General features: G+C 35.3%; 1 protein-coding gene across 11 annotated transcripts in view; it reads left to right on the top strand.

Annotated features, from left to right (window-relative positions):
* Window positions 1–15,086, top strand: part of OSBPL8 (oxysterol binding protein like 8) — a 150,220-nt gene that overhangs the window by 11,938 nt on the left and 123,196 nt on the right. For 6 of the 11 annotated variants that reach the window (XM_074325392.2, XM_074325391.2, XM_019755052.3 and 3 more), the window contains exon 2: window positions 10,028–10,172. The exons of the other annotated variants lie outside the window; for them this stretch is intronic. The gene's annotated coding sequence lies outside the window, so the exon portion shown is untranslated. The remainder of the gene's footprint in view (window positions 1–10,027; window positions 10,173–15,086) is intronic. 11 annotated transcript variants of the gene reach the window in all.

Genomic DNA, 15,086 nt, shown 5'->3' with positions numbered 1-15,086 from the left:
ATAGTTTCTCATTTTTGGTAGTCACTCTTTTCTTTTTTCTTTTCCTTTCCTTTCCTTTCCTTTCCTTTCCTTTCCTTTCCTTTCCTTTCCTTTCCTTTCCTTTCCTTCCTTCTTTCTTTCTTTCTTTCCCTTCCTTCCTTCCTTCCTTCCTTCCTTCCTTCCTTCCTTCCTTCCTTCCTTCCTTCCTTCCTTCCTTCTTTTAAAAAAATATTTGAGGAAGGGGAACAGGACTTTATTGGGAAACAGTGTGTACTTCCAGGACTTTTTCCAAGACAAGTTGTTGTCCTTTCAATCTTAGTTGTGGAGGGCATAGCTCAGCTCCAGGTCCAGTTGCCATTGTTAGTTGCAGGGTGCACAGCCCACCTCCCTTGCCGGAGTCGAGGAGTCGAACCGGCAACGTTGTGGTTAAGAGCCCACTGGCCCATGTGGGAATGGAACTGGCAGCCTTCTGAGTTAGGAGCACGGAGCTCCAACTGCCTGAGCCACTGGGCTGGCCCTTTGGTAGTCATTCTTAATTCAAGTATAGAAAGTTATGTTGGTTCTCATAGATCTTTTTTGAATTGGTATGCTGAAGTGTAATTATGTGTCTTGGTTACTTACGCGATAAATTAAAGATGATGAGGGCTTTGTTGTGGTAATTTATACCTAGAACTCAAAACCCAGAAGCATCTAGGCCAGAGTGAGGCACTCAGATACTCATTTTTTTTTCATGTTCAAGATAGAAAGCCATTCTCTATCTGTATCAAAATATGAAGAAATTGCTTTTGGGATAAAGAAAATCAATAATAAAATTCCTTGAGATTGTCTTGAATTAACTTTAGATCTTGCATTTCAAGTTTTGATGCTTAATAAAGAACCTTCAGCTTAAGTATGAGGATAAATTTTACTTGTAGGAAACTGGGTAACCCTTTTGGTTTATTGTAACCAGTTGTCATACTTAATAAATGAGAAACACTTTTTTTCTAGTATCTTGATTTAAAACAAGGTTCATATTTTCCTTAGAAAAGGATCTTTCAAGAAAACTGAAAATTTAAGCAGAATCAGGTAGTTTTAGCTGCAAATTAAAATATCTAACTTTAAAAATAAAAACTTATCATCCAAGGGAGACATTTAACATGCATAGGACTAAATTATTACTATGTAATTGCCAGTATTATATGTGTAAGCACTGTCCTAAGTGTCCATGGTTAAATACTGTCTCAGAAATCCTCTTTGAAACCCGCTGTCACACGCTTGTGCAACCTAGAATTGCAAGCACCAACTGATTTAGTAAACAGATGTCCTGGGAAAATAAAGAGCCTGCCAGAAGTATTGTCTTTCCTATTAACTAACTGTGTGACCTTGGCAAACCACTTAATCTCTGTGGGTCTTAGTGAAATGGAGAGTTTGGAACAGATAGCCTTTTAGGTTCTTTTGAGGATTCCTTGAAGGTATTAGGGACTAGAATTGCAGTAAGAGAATATCTTCTATAATATATCCTTATAATAGCGCCGAAATAGATGGTGGTATTCCCATTTTACAGATGGAAATTCCCATTTTGCATCGCAGTATCTGTTATTTGGGAAAACCAGAAGTCAGGGAACAGGCCTGTGAGTTATGCTCAAAGTACAAATGAGACCAGTTTCTAAATAAACATACTAGAGCTTAAAGTGTCTAAGAGATGATTGGTGTGCTCAAAATTGTCTTGAATTTATTTCAGTAATGTTACTGTTCCAAAAACACTTGGAACGATTCCTTTGTCATTTCTTTAGTGCCTTCAGCCTCATTCTTGTAACCTACCTACATTCTATGGTGGCAAATGACATCTTTTGAGAACGGATTTGATATTTGGAAAAGGTGTGAAGTCATTCTGAACTAAGTTTCATGCTTAAAATTAAGAATCAAAATAAGGAATGCCGTTTTTAGTTAAAAATAAGCCCTAACCAAAGGGATGAAACCCATTATTCTTGTGTGATTTATAAGGTGGCTAAGAAAGAAAGTGATTAGAAAAGAGGAGTTCTGAAATTGTTTTGTGTGGTGGCAATTTGAAATGGCCTCTAAAAATGACTACTCTGAATGAAGATAACCTTTATTTGTATGTAAATTCTGCTATATTAGTTAAAATGACATCTTAAGGTACTTATACCTGTTAGTTCCCTTTGACACCTAGACCAGTGCTATGCTGATTTAGCATGCACTTTAGAGAAAGAGTTGCTAAATGAATTATAGACGACAGGTATTCTTTCCATTTTAGAGGAGATATGAATCTATAGAGCATGTGTTTACATAATAATTTAATTCTTGGTTAATTCGTATTTATTATGTAATTTGTGGTTATCCATGGTTAAGTTTAATTCCAGACAGCTATCCCATCTCATTTCCTAGCATGAACTAAAACCACTTCTGTTGCTAAGCTGAGTGTACTCTGATGCAGGTTTACAACTAAACATTTTTTTTTGCAAAAATTATCTTAGGCTGCCTTATACACTTATTGTTATTAAATGCCTTTTGGACATCAGTGCTGTGCTTTATTGGCGCAGATATTAGACAATAACGTACCTATATATCTAATTGCAGAGGAACTTGTGATAGGAAGATTTTATTTTATCTTTTTAAGGTATTAGTTTTCATGATTTAAACTCCCAGATATTGGAGTTTAATAAAGCTTCCTCATTTGTAAGTATTAAAGAATACTAAAAAACTTCTCTAGTCCCTTTTTAGTAATACCTTTTTATTGAGGTTTCAAAATAATTTAATGTAACAAGACAGATAGTTAATTCAACAGATAATTTGAGTGCAAGTCAGTATGCAAGGGGCTGAAAATTCAATGGGAACTAGGTAGACATGTGATTCCTGAGCTTGTGTGTGTGGGAAGGGTGAGGAACAGAGAGTAAACTGCTAGTTGCACAATTCATTGTGTAATCACCATTGTGGAAAGTGCTAAGAAGAAGAAACACAGGGTAATATAAGAATTTGCTGACTTGTGGGGAGAGGGGAGGCAAGAAGCTGACTTGAGCTGAGGTAAAAAGAATATTTCTGGTAGCACATCTTGTTTAAGTATCCTGGAACAGCAAGGAGCATAGCTTTTGCTAGAATCTATCTGAAAGGGTTCACCATGGCTGGAGTATTAAAAAAAAAAAAAAGATAGCAGTGTGGTACAGTAGGCAAAGATGGGGTCGTGCAAGGCTGGATAAACCATTGTAAGGATTTTAATTTGTTTTAAGGGCCCTTGGAAACCATTAGAATATTTTAAATGAAGATCATGAAATGATCGGGTTTAGAATGATCATTCTGGATGCTGTATGAAGTAATGGTTTGGAGGCGACAAGGGTAGCTGCTGGGAGATCCATTATGTTGTATTGAAATTAAGGTACCTGTGGCTTTTCCAAGGGAGCATTTTGAATTTTGTAGACCAGTGATTCTCAAAGTATGTGTCACCAAGTAACTTATTAGAAATGCAGATTCTTGGGTTCTGTCCTGCCCTACTGAATCAGAACTTTGGGGATGGGGCTCAGAAATCCTATTTTGAACAAACCTTTCAGATGATTCTGATGTTCCTAAAGTTTTTGAACCTCTGCTGCAGGTCATTTTCATTGGATATATGGTTTTTGAATGTAGACGAAAGTTCTAGGCTGGTGATATGGACAGGCAGTAACTGCATGAAGGTGGTAGTTGAAAGTGAGAGGAAGAGAAGAGGTTTTCATTGAGAAGAACCCTGAGACGCTTTAGCATCAAAGCCCTGGACAGAATGAGGGGAGCTAGTGAAAGAATCCACAAAGGATTGGTTAGACTCGCAGGGGTGTCCAAACTGCGGCCCCCGGGCCAACTGCGGCCCGCGATCCATTGTTAATTGGCCCGCAGCAAATTCCAAAAATATATTTAGTTAAATAAACCAGGTGAGGCAATACATACTTCACCTTGAGTGAGTGGTCCGGCTGTTTGTGTATTTTACCGCATATGGCCCTTGGTGAAAACCATTGAAAAAAGTTTGGACACCCCTGGGTTAGAGGAACCAGGTCAGGAGAGTCTTTGAGTAAGAGTGTGGAAAAGTAAGCATTACATTTGGCAATGAATTTTCTTTGTGTGAATATTTGTAGTGGAATTACAGAGGTGGGCACGAGCTTTGAACAGGTTGAGAAGGAAATGGGGAGAAAAAGAGTGAAGGAAATATAATTTACTCATTTAGAACATCCCTTACTCTTTGGGTAGCTATTTAATATTCAAAAATTATGAGAAATGAAAATAAATAACCTTAAGGGGCAGCTAACCAGTATAAAAATCTATTGAGAACACTATAATAAAATCTCATTGTTTGGACCTGTTGATTTCTGCAATTCATAATATACATAGAGGACTGAATTCAAGTTTAGCATTGTTTTTACCATCTTGCAAGGAATGCTGTATATAATAGTTAAACTTATGGAAAGGAGGATGGGGGATGTTTGGCTTTAACCTACTAAGAATGCTGTTTGTAACATAATTAAAACCACGTTAGCAATATGCATTTATATAAAAATAATTTTTAAATTATACTCTTATTCATTACAAATACATTAATTCACTTTATATTACTGTTATGTATCTAAAGGAAAATGCCTTTAAATGCATTTTATAATTCAGACTTTTGCGTTTTAAAATTACCCTAATTTGTTAGAATTATTCTAACATGTTAATGTTATGCTCTTCTCAAGGGAAGACCACATTTAACGTGAAGACAAATTAAGGTAATTTCAAGGTCAATCCCAATTACATAGTAATATCTGTGGCGCGGTGTGTGTGTGTGTGTGTGTGTGTGTGTGTGTGTGTGTGTGTAGACAATCATGCACAGGCATGAACACGAGTGGGGAGGGGGAGAGAGGGAGACTGAGACTTACGCCATTTTGAGATGCATTTTCTTTTCCAAGTGAAATATATATTTGCTTGTCTAAATTTTGATTAGAGAAATGTAATTTTTTTCTTTTATTTAAATTTATTGGGGTAACATTGGTTAATAACATGTAAGTTAATAACGTATAATAACATATGGTGTACAGTTCTACAACATCTGTATATTGCATACATGCTCACCACTCAGTCTAGCCTCCTTTTGTCACTATAGTTGACCGCCTTTATCCTCTTCCTCCACTCCCCACCTCCCTTCCCCTCTGGTAGCTACCATACTGTTGTGTGTTTCTTTGGGTTTGTCTTATTGGTTCGTTTGTTGCTTTGTTTTATATCCCACATATGAGTGAAATCATATGGTTCTTGTCCTTTTCCTTCATTTAGCATGACACTCTCAAGATCATCCATGTTGTCTCAAATGGCAGTATTTCATCAGAAAAAAATGTGATTTTTATATCAACATTTGCTCACTGTATAATTCAACAGCTGTAGAATCTCATAAAGTTATTTTCTGTTGCTCTTAGATTCCACTTTATGTCCAAAACAGCCCACTTATTAGCAGTTTGGTACTCTAGATATTTCTTTCTCTACATATGTATAGATAAATAGATATTTGTATGTATAATTTTTTAAAAAGCAGAACTGGGATTATAAAGCAATGCTGTTTTGCAGTTTTTTTTCGCCAGTTAACACATCTTAAATCTAAAAGGCTGAATCCTAATAATTTCTCCCTTTCATTTTATAGTTCTTAGAACATTAGGCTGGGACTTACGAGACTTGGGTTCTGGTCTGTTTTGCCCCATGATACTGGGCAAGTTGCTTAACCCCTTCATGTTTAGTTTCTTTATCTGAAAAATTTAGAGGTGGTGAATGGTTCATGTGAAGATTTCTAATAGCTCTAAAATTTATTTGGGAATGCTAGGATTTAAAAGGGCATTCATTTCCTTGAATTTTATTGGAAAGTGATTATCTTAACCCACTGGCAAATTCTTACAGGGATAAGTTCTTGCCAGGTTAACACAATAGTGGGAGGAGGAAGCATGTTAGAAACAAGATTCAAACAAAAAATTTCCTATCATTTACTAGTGTACTCAGTAGGCCTACCTGCTACTTTTAGGATATCACTGGGGAAAAAAATAAATAAATAAATAAACTTTCCTAGAGCTGATTACGTTTTTTGACCGAAAATTCACACCACTTCTTTTGGGGGGTATCGGATATGGATGGGTCTATGTTTGGTTGTACTCATTGACTGCTCGTAGGAGGGAAGAGGAATGGGACTTACAGCCCACTCAGCATTCTTTAAAGAATGTGTCATCTTCACATAAGTGTCTTAGAAAAGCCAAGGGCATTAGGGACAGGAGCCATTGGTGTGAATCCAGGAGCTGTGCTGTCTCTATTCTTTGGCTTTGCACCTTGAGATTATTGGCTAAGTTAAATGTTCATGAAATACTTGAGAAGGCAAAGCAGTGTTTGAAGAATCTTTCAGTGAAAGGTATTCAGTTTTTGAATTAGCATTGCTATGTTATTATTAATGATATATTGATTAAAAAATGGTTTTTGTTTCCTTGTTTTCAGTGTCTTAAGTTGCTGATTTCCTTTTATTTTTATCTGTTTTTAGTCATTTTCATCTTTTTCCATAATGTTTTTTGCCCACTAATATTTATGTATTCTTTTCTTTTTCCTAATCTTTAGCTTCTATTTTTCTTGTCATTTTATATATTTTAAGTTTCTCTGCCCTTTTCATTTGATGTTTTTTTCTTAAACTTTTAAAAAATGTAATTATTATTTTTTCCAAGTAAGATTTTATTAAGGCAGAGACACAAAAAAGTATAAAGGAGAATAATTGAGAAAACTAATGATTTCAATAGTGGCTTGCCCAGGGAGAGCTTTAATTTAAATTTACTTTTCATTGATATGTGTGTGTTCCTTTTCATGGCTGTTGGGTGGCATGGTTCTGAGGTGGAGAGCCCAAAATAGCTCTCAACAAGAGATTCAGGATACTTTCCTCCCCCTCCACTTACCCAATAGTAGCTCTTACGGCTTCTCAATAGAGACTTGCTTATTCCTTTACATTTTGAGCCTCATCCTCAAAGCTCTAGTCTGAGTAATGCAGGTGTACCACGGGCAAATTTCCCACTTCTAAATAAAGTAAGTTTATTTATAGTGATAAAGCCTTTGAACTATGCTTATAGGGACTCCATTCATGTTGTTTGTCATTCTGAAAGTGTTTGATATAAAAAGTTTTCCAGTCTTCATTTTAAAAACAATAATCTTTAGCAATACTGGCCTCCTAAAATCTCCTTTCAACATAAAACAACAACAACAAAAAAACAAACAGTGGTGGGTCTTAACTAATATCATTGTTAATCATATTAAAAACTTTTTTACTAATTTATGTATCTTAAAATAGAAACTTCTTTTTAGTGTATGTATATAGGAAAGGCTTTGAAAAGTATTTTATAATATAAAATGCTGTCATTGTGAAAAGACATTTTTAAATGGAAAACCATTTATGATTCTAAATGATATAATACATCAATAATTTTTTATGTGTCCATAAATATTTCAGCTATTACATTAATGTGTAACAATTGGGCCCAAGAAAGCAAAAGTAGATAAGGTCATTCTGTAGTCTCTACATGTTCTATTCTGAGTCACCTCTGACTGGATATAGCTCTGATGTTAGACAGAGCAGATGAAACCTTGTTAGCTGACTGCCACTACGTAACATCTTTTCTTAATAAGAGACTTGAGAATTTAATCCTGTGGCTTTGTTGTCCTCACCACAGCTACACTGCTGCTACACTATTTAAAGGTCAGTAGTATTGCCCTTTAATATTTCGTCTCTCATTGTGCATCTCATTCTCATTCTACATTTCTCTACATTTCTCTCATTCTGGGAACTAAATTAGCTTCAGTTATTACTAGCTATATTGGCTATCTCTTTCCAGAGAACAGATGTTGAAATGGCACTTTTCTGTTCTATATATAAAATATAGAAAGGAATTATTCTGCCAAATATGTAACATCTTAATAAAGATTTAAGTTAGTTTGAATGCCATAAAAATGCTAAGCTGCATTCTCTTATTAAACACATTTAACTGTATACATGTAAAAACACTTCAAACTTATGAACGTTCAAGTATCCTGATCTTGGTCATAGTAAGTCTCCTGAAATACAATTTTAGCATTCTGATACCTTTTAAGTAGCATGCCATGAATAATTCTTGTTGTGGCTGAATAGATCTCTGAGGAGATTTATTATATTTTACTTTCCAAAATAACAGTCACTTATAGAATTCAGATTCTGGAAAATACAAAGGCTTTCATAATTACAAGAGTGCAGTGACAGCTGCACAGCAAGTCCATATGTTGCTTAGCTATAATTATATTTTAATAATTTTTTTTATTTGGGGAAAGAACTATGGCTAATCTCCAGCAAATGGAAGCTTATGATTTGTAAGGATTCATATTTTTTTTCTACAGAAAGACAGAACTTTTCTTTGTCCCTACTTTAAACAGTTAAGTGTACATACCTGTGTCAGAGCGTCAACTGGATGAAGTTACTATTTTGGATCCTACTGTAAAATTTAAATGAATATTTGCGTCAGATGAGAAGATTACCCTGGTTCTTTTGTCACTCCGTATATGGACTTGCTGTCACAGGCCTGCTAATTTTGCCATCTCCTACACACTGCTCGCTCCTCTCCGCCTCCATTCTTCTGCACATTACCATTCCCTCCACCTGCGGTAATCTTCCTTTCCATCCAGTTCCTTTTCTTCTTTTAAAATTGGCATCTAAAATCATTCCCTCTAGAAATTCTTTTGTGATTTATGCTGTGTAACTGTTGCTTATTTTTTTGGTTTTACCTTAACACTTAACATGGATAGATACAGAGTCAACTAATCGTAGTGGTGTTTCTGATGTACCAGGTATAGTGTTTAACCAGCTCATTTAATTTTCACAGCTATCCTGTGAGTTACTTCCATTTCACAGATGGAATTAAATGAATACCCTGTTACAATCCTAGTTTTAGCTGTGCTAGAATTTGAACTTTTTTCGTAGTTTTAAAAGCATTGCTTTTATTATGTCATTCTGCCTTTCCCTATTTCTGTAGTCTTTGTTTTCTTGCTCTCTACCACGTAACCTACTGATGTCACTTAAAAAAAAGAGCTACTTTATTCAGATATAATTTACATAGAGTAAAATGCATCCATTTAAATTATATAATTTGGTGCATGTTGACAAATGGATACCCCAGGTAACTACCACCACAATCAAAATATAGAACATTTTCTTTGGTCTCCAAAATCCCTTGTACCCTTTTCCACTTAGTGTTTCTCCTTTCCCAGCTCTTCCCTGGGCAACAACTGATCTGGTTTCTGTCCACTATAGACTGTTTTTGTCTGTTCTTAAATTTCATATAAATGAAATTGTAGAATATGTACTATTGTTTGGCAAATAAAATGAAAGATTGCTCCTTTGTATGAATGAATATACTATAATTTATCCATTCACCTGTTGATAGACAGTTGACTTATGTCTAGTTTTTGGCTATTACAAATAAATCTGTTATGAAAAATTTATGCACAAGTCTTTGAGTGGACATTTTCCATTTCTCTTGGGTAAATCTCATAGTCTCCTAAGAAATTTTTGCCCAGCCCAATTTTTTGAAGATTTTCTCTCCTGTTTTATTTTAGAAGTTTTAGAAGTGTTGGCTTTTATATTTAGGTCTATGATTCATTTCAAGTTAATTTTTGTGTTTAGTGTAAGAGTCAAGAGTTGTTTTTTTATTCTTTTGATATCCATTTTTATTGAAAATATTTTTCTTTTCAAGTGGGTTTCCTTGGTGCTTTTGTTGCAAATTAATTGACCATATATATATGGTGGTCCATTTCTGGACTCCCTGTTTTGTTTCATTGATATATATATATATATGACATGCCAATATCACACTTTTACTTTATTTTTATAGTGATTTTTGGAAGTTGTGTAAATTCCTCAACCCAAAATCATTTTGAAAATAGAAGATAAATCTTTGCATAGTTTTCTCTTTGCCCTCATTGTTTGTGTCTGTGTACGTGTTGCTGATTTTTGTTTTTCATTTGTTTCTGTTTCTGCTTTCAAAGATGTTGCCACCAACAGGGGCTTTGTCTTTTCCAGGGCACATATTGTTTGTATTAAGGAAGATGCTGAGCACTTTCAGCCGGCTCGAAGGACGTAGCAATTGATGTTCTTCTTTGCCACACTATCATTGGTGGTAAGCGACTCTCAGTTCCAGTGGTTCATCTGCATGATTTTTGAGCAGGTCAGTAAATCGGGGCTGCAATAGCAAAAGTGTGTACTAGAATCTAAGTGTCTAAATCCCAAGTCTGAAACTTAACAGGAAATGAAGTTAAAACACTTTTCAATTATGTTAAAATCATATTTTTCCCTCTCCTTCCTCTCTTTATCAGAACCATCCTAGCCTTGCCTAAAGCAGTCTATTGCATGAATATTTGAGAAGCTGTAATGGCACTTGCCAAAACTATAGTGTGTGCTTAGTGGGAACATGTTGAATTGAAGAAAAATATTACTAGTAGATTCAGATTGTATTTATTTAGTTTCTGACTACGTGTAAATGGAAGTAAAATATCGTGGATTAGTGACTACCACTCTTGGTTTCAAAACGGCACCCAGATGCTTTCATTTTTCTTCTTTTCTTAAACTACCTTAGTTTAGGATAAAAATAATAGGAGAAAAGGTAAATGTAAAAGTATTCAATTATATGTTACTTTTTATTTATCAGTGTTTTCTTTCCTGTATATTTTTGGTCCTTCCAATTAAACTGTGCTTTCCTAGATAGGGGTTTTATCTTCTGTTTATTTTGTATCCCTTTTCTTCACTTCTTACATACTAGAAATGTTGATGGATCTTGATTATGCATTTTAATTAACTTGTTCTAGTGAATAATAAGTCCTAAGCTATGGTAGAAATGTACACGCATTTTTTTCTTTCTACTGAAATCACATTTCTTTTTTGAAACACATTTCTAAGCTTTGCACTTGACACAACTTGGAATTTTAGAAACCAGGTAGGCAATGAGGTAGAGATGGATAAATAGCTTCCCCTTTGTAAGTTAATAGTGTAAATTGATTATGGTCCAGGGCTTTAAAAGATTGGTCATCACTTTGTTTCTGTTCCTGTATTTGCTTTATAAAGACTGCAGTGGATTATAAGATCAGCGAGACAAGTGCAACTGCCAGTCAGCTGCTCAAATAGATAATTTTAGATATGTCTCTTCTCTTACGTGGTATTAAGCATGCAGTTGACCACAAATCCTTCATTTGATAGTGAGAAGATGGGAAGCAGGAGCTCCAGGGGAAGCACCTTGAATAGTAAGATCCAAACTAAAAGTGAGGTAGAGATCACATTTCTGATTAAGCATGGTTTTTATTCCTTATGATTCTGATCAAAACTTGATCTTGTGTGATGTTTATATTAATATGATAAATCTTAATGGAATTAAAACATCTAGCTAGACACACATGGGTGAATATTACACTCTTTTTTTTCCTTTTCTTATGATAGCATATGGTGTTTTATGTTCTAGGTCTGGCATAGATTTCACTTTTGTAAATTCATTTACAAATATTTTGAAGTTAACTTTCATTTTGGTTTAATATTCAAAGGTCACTTATTTTGGTTATAAATGAATGGCTGAGATAGAATCTATGTCCATTTAGGATACTTGAAGCAATAGGAAGCTTTGGCTAACTTAACTCAAATAATACCAGAATAATAAGCTCGCCCTCTTAAGGTAAAAACTGAAAAACTGAGTTTTATAAAGAACTGACATTTCAGCAACTTTGCTCTCCTCAAAGGAAGATCAAGGTGCATGTTATCACAGGAAGGGGCAGTGGATGTGGACAGGTTAAAAATAAAAATCCACTACTAGTGTAGTTTCTAGGCTGACATAATATTTCTTTAATCTTATAACACAGTATTAACTATTTCTTGGCTGAACCCAAACCTTCCAGCCTTTGTAGGTTTGCCATGATTATAATACAGCATTTATTAAATGTCTGTGAAAACTGGTCTGCTTTACACTTCAGTCGCTTTTGCCATCTTTTGTTCATGCCCTTAAGTGAATAAATGACTTAAAGTATATAGTTATAATTACTTTTAAGAAATTTTTTCTTTATTTCCTTTATTCATTCAATGAATTTTTTTTTTCAGTGCTTGCTGTGTGCCAGGTACTATGTAAGAAACTGAAGTTTCAACAATAAAAGCTAACATGCATCCCCGCCAGCTTTATTGAGATATAATTAACATATAACATTGTGTAAATTTAAAGTTTATGATGTGATAATTTATAAATGCATATGTCCTGAAATATTTACCACAATAAGGTTAGTTAACACATTCTTCCTCACATTATTAATTATTATTTTATTGTTAGTAGGACATTAAAGCTCTACTGTTAGCAACTTTGAAGTATATAGTGCAGTATAGTTAACTAGAGTCACCATGCTGTACATTATATCCCCAGAACTCGTTTGTCTTACACCTAGAAGTTTGTACCACGTGACCGTCCTCTCCCTGTTTCCCTCACCTCTCAGCCCCTGGCAACCACCATTCGACAGTTTCCATGAGTTTGATGTTTTCAGATTCCACATATAAGTGAAGTCAGACAGTAAATGTCTGACTTATTTCACTTAGCATAATGCCCTCAAGCTCCATACATGTTGTTGTAAATGGCATAATTTCCTTTTTATAATAGAATATTATAAATTCTATTTGTAATATTATTATAAATTATATTCTGTTGTATATACATTCCATATTTTCTTTACCCATTCATCTGCTGATGGACATTTACGTTGTTTCCATGTCTTGACTCTTGTGAATAATTCTGCAGTAAACACAGGGGTGCAGATATCTCTTCAAGATAGTGATTTCATTACTTTAGATAAGTAGGCAGGAGTGGAATTGCTGGGTCATAAGGTAGTTCTATTTCTCATTTTTTGAGCAACCTCCGTACTGTTTTCCATAGTGGCTACACCAGTTTACATTCTCACCAATAGTGCACAAGTGCTGCTTTTTTTCCACACCCTCACCAGCATTTGTTATCCCTTGTCTTTTTTATTCTAATAGCTGTGAAGTGATATCTCGTTGTTTTGATTTGCATTTCCCTGATGATTAGTGATGTTGAGTACCTTTTCATGTTCTTTTTGGCCATTTGTATGTCTTTGGAAAAACATCTGTTCAAGTCCTCTGCCTATATTTAAATCAGGTTTGTTTTGTTTTGTTTTGATTTTTTGCTATCGAGTTGTATGAGTTCTTGATATGTTTTGGATCTTAATCCTTTACCAGTTATATGGTTCGCAAATATTTTCTTCTTTTCCTTTTCATATTATTGACTGTTTCTTTTGCTATGCAGAAACTTTTTACTTTCACATATCCCACTTGTTTATTTTTTGCTTTTGTTGCTAGTGCTTTTGGTGTCACATCCAAAAATTGCCAAGACTGATGTCAAAGAGCTTTTTTCCCTATATTTTTTTCTAGGAATTTTATGGTTTCAAATCTTACATTTAAGTCCTTAATTTTGAGTTTATTTTTGTGTATGGTGTAAGATAGGGGTCCAGTTTCATTCTTTTTCATGGGTCCAGTTTTCCCAACACCATTTATTGAAGAGACTATTCTTTCCCCAATGAGTTTTCTTAACTCGCTTGCTAAATACTAGTTGACCATACATGTGTGGGTTTATTGCTTGGCTCTCTGTTCTGTTCCATTGGCTTGTGTGTCTGTTTTTATGCCTGCACCATACTGTTTAGATTACTATAGCTTTGCAATATGCAGTAGAACCTTGGTTTTTGAATGTCTCCGTTGACAAACATTTTGGTTTACGAACGCCATAAACCCGGAAGTAAGTGCTTCAGTTTTCGAACACGCCTCGGAAGTCGAACATGTCACGCGACTCCCACTGAGTGCAAGATCCTGAGGCCTAGTTGTCAGCTGTAGAGTCCTGAGCACCCACACAACACAGAGGTGATATTTGGGCTTATTTGGTGACTGTGTGCAGTCAGTCTGTGCTCATCTCATTTCAGGAGCACTCTTGCAATCAATTTGTTTTTGTGACTGTGTGCAGTCAGTCTGTGTTCATGTCATCTCAGGAGCCCTCTACCAATCCCTCCTTTGCTGTGAGAAATGGATAAAAGCTGCAAAGCCAAGAGAATCATTAACAGAACAACAATAGAGGTGAAGGAAATTATTTCCAAACATGAAAGTGATGTCCGTGTATGTGATATGGCAACGCAGTTTGGTATTGCCAAATCTACAATTTGTACCATCTTAAAAAATAAAGAAGCCATTAAAGGAGCCAGTGTTGCAAGAGGTGTTAAAATACTTACAAGACAAAGAACGTAGACAATTGAAGAAGTGGAAAAATTGCTTTTCATATGGATAAATGAAAAACAGTTGGCCGGTGACAGCATTTCTGAGAACATAATTTGCGAAAATGCTTTACATTTGCATGCTGACCTCATCAAAAACACCCCTGGAACAAGTGCTGAGAGTGCTATTTTCAAGGCAAGTAGAAGGTGGTTTGAAAAGTTGAAGAGGAGAAGTGGCATACACAATGTGGTGAGATATAGTGAAACTGCCAGTGCCAACAAAGAAGACGCCGACCAATTTGTTTTGGAATTTAAAGATTATGTAGAGGCAGAGGGTTTTCTTCTCCAAGTTTTCAACTATGATGAGACAGGCCTCTTTTGGAAGAAAATGCCAAAGAGGACCTACATAATAAAGGAGGAGAAATCATTGCCAGGACACAAGCCCATGAAAGACAGGCTAACCCTTTTATTTTGTGGGAATGCCAGTGGGGATTTTAAGTTGAAGCCTTTGCTAGTCTACCATTCTGAGAATCCCAGGGTATTTAAGAAAAACAATGTCATAAGAAGCAAATTGCATGTGATGTGGAGGGCAAACAGCAAAGCTTGGGTAACCAGGCAATTTTTTATTGAGTGGGTTCATGAAGTGTTCGGGCCAAGTGTAAAAAAATACATCCAAGGCAAACAGTGAAGTGCCTACTTGTTATGGAGAATGCTCCAGCTCACCCCCCAGGCTTGGTGGACAAGTTGATGGAAGTGTTCAGTTTTACAAATGTAAAGTTTTTGCCCCCCAACACGACTCCTCTCATCGAGCCTATGGACCAGCAGGTCATATCTAATTTTAAGAAGCT

The sequence above is a fragment of the Rhinolophus sinicus genome, chromosome 1 (assembly GCF_057876585.1).
Source record: "Rhinolophus sinicus isolate RSI-liver-muscle chromosome 1, RSI-T2T, whole genome shotgun sequence".
Lineage (NCBI taxonomy): Eukaryota > Metazoa > Chordata > Mammalia > Chiroptera > Rhinolophidae > Rhinolophus > Rhinolophus sinicus.
The sequence above is the reverse complement of the archived record's forward strand: the minus strand, read 5'-3'. Positions and strand labels throughout refer to the sequence as shown.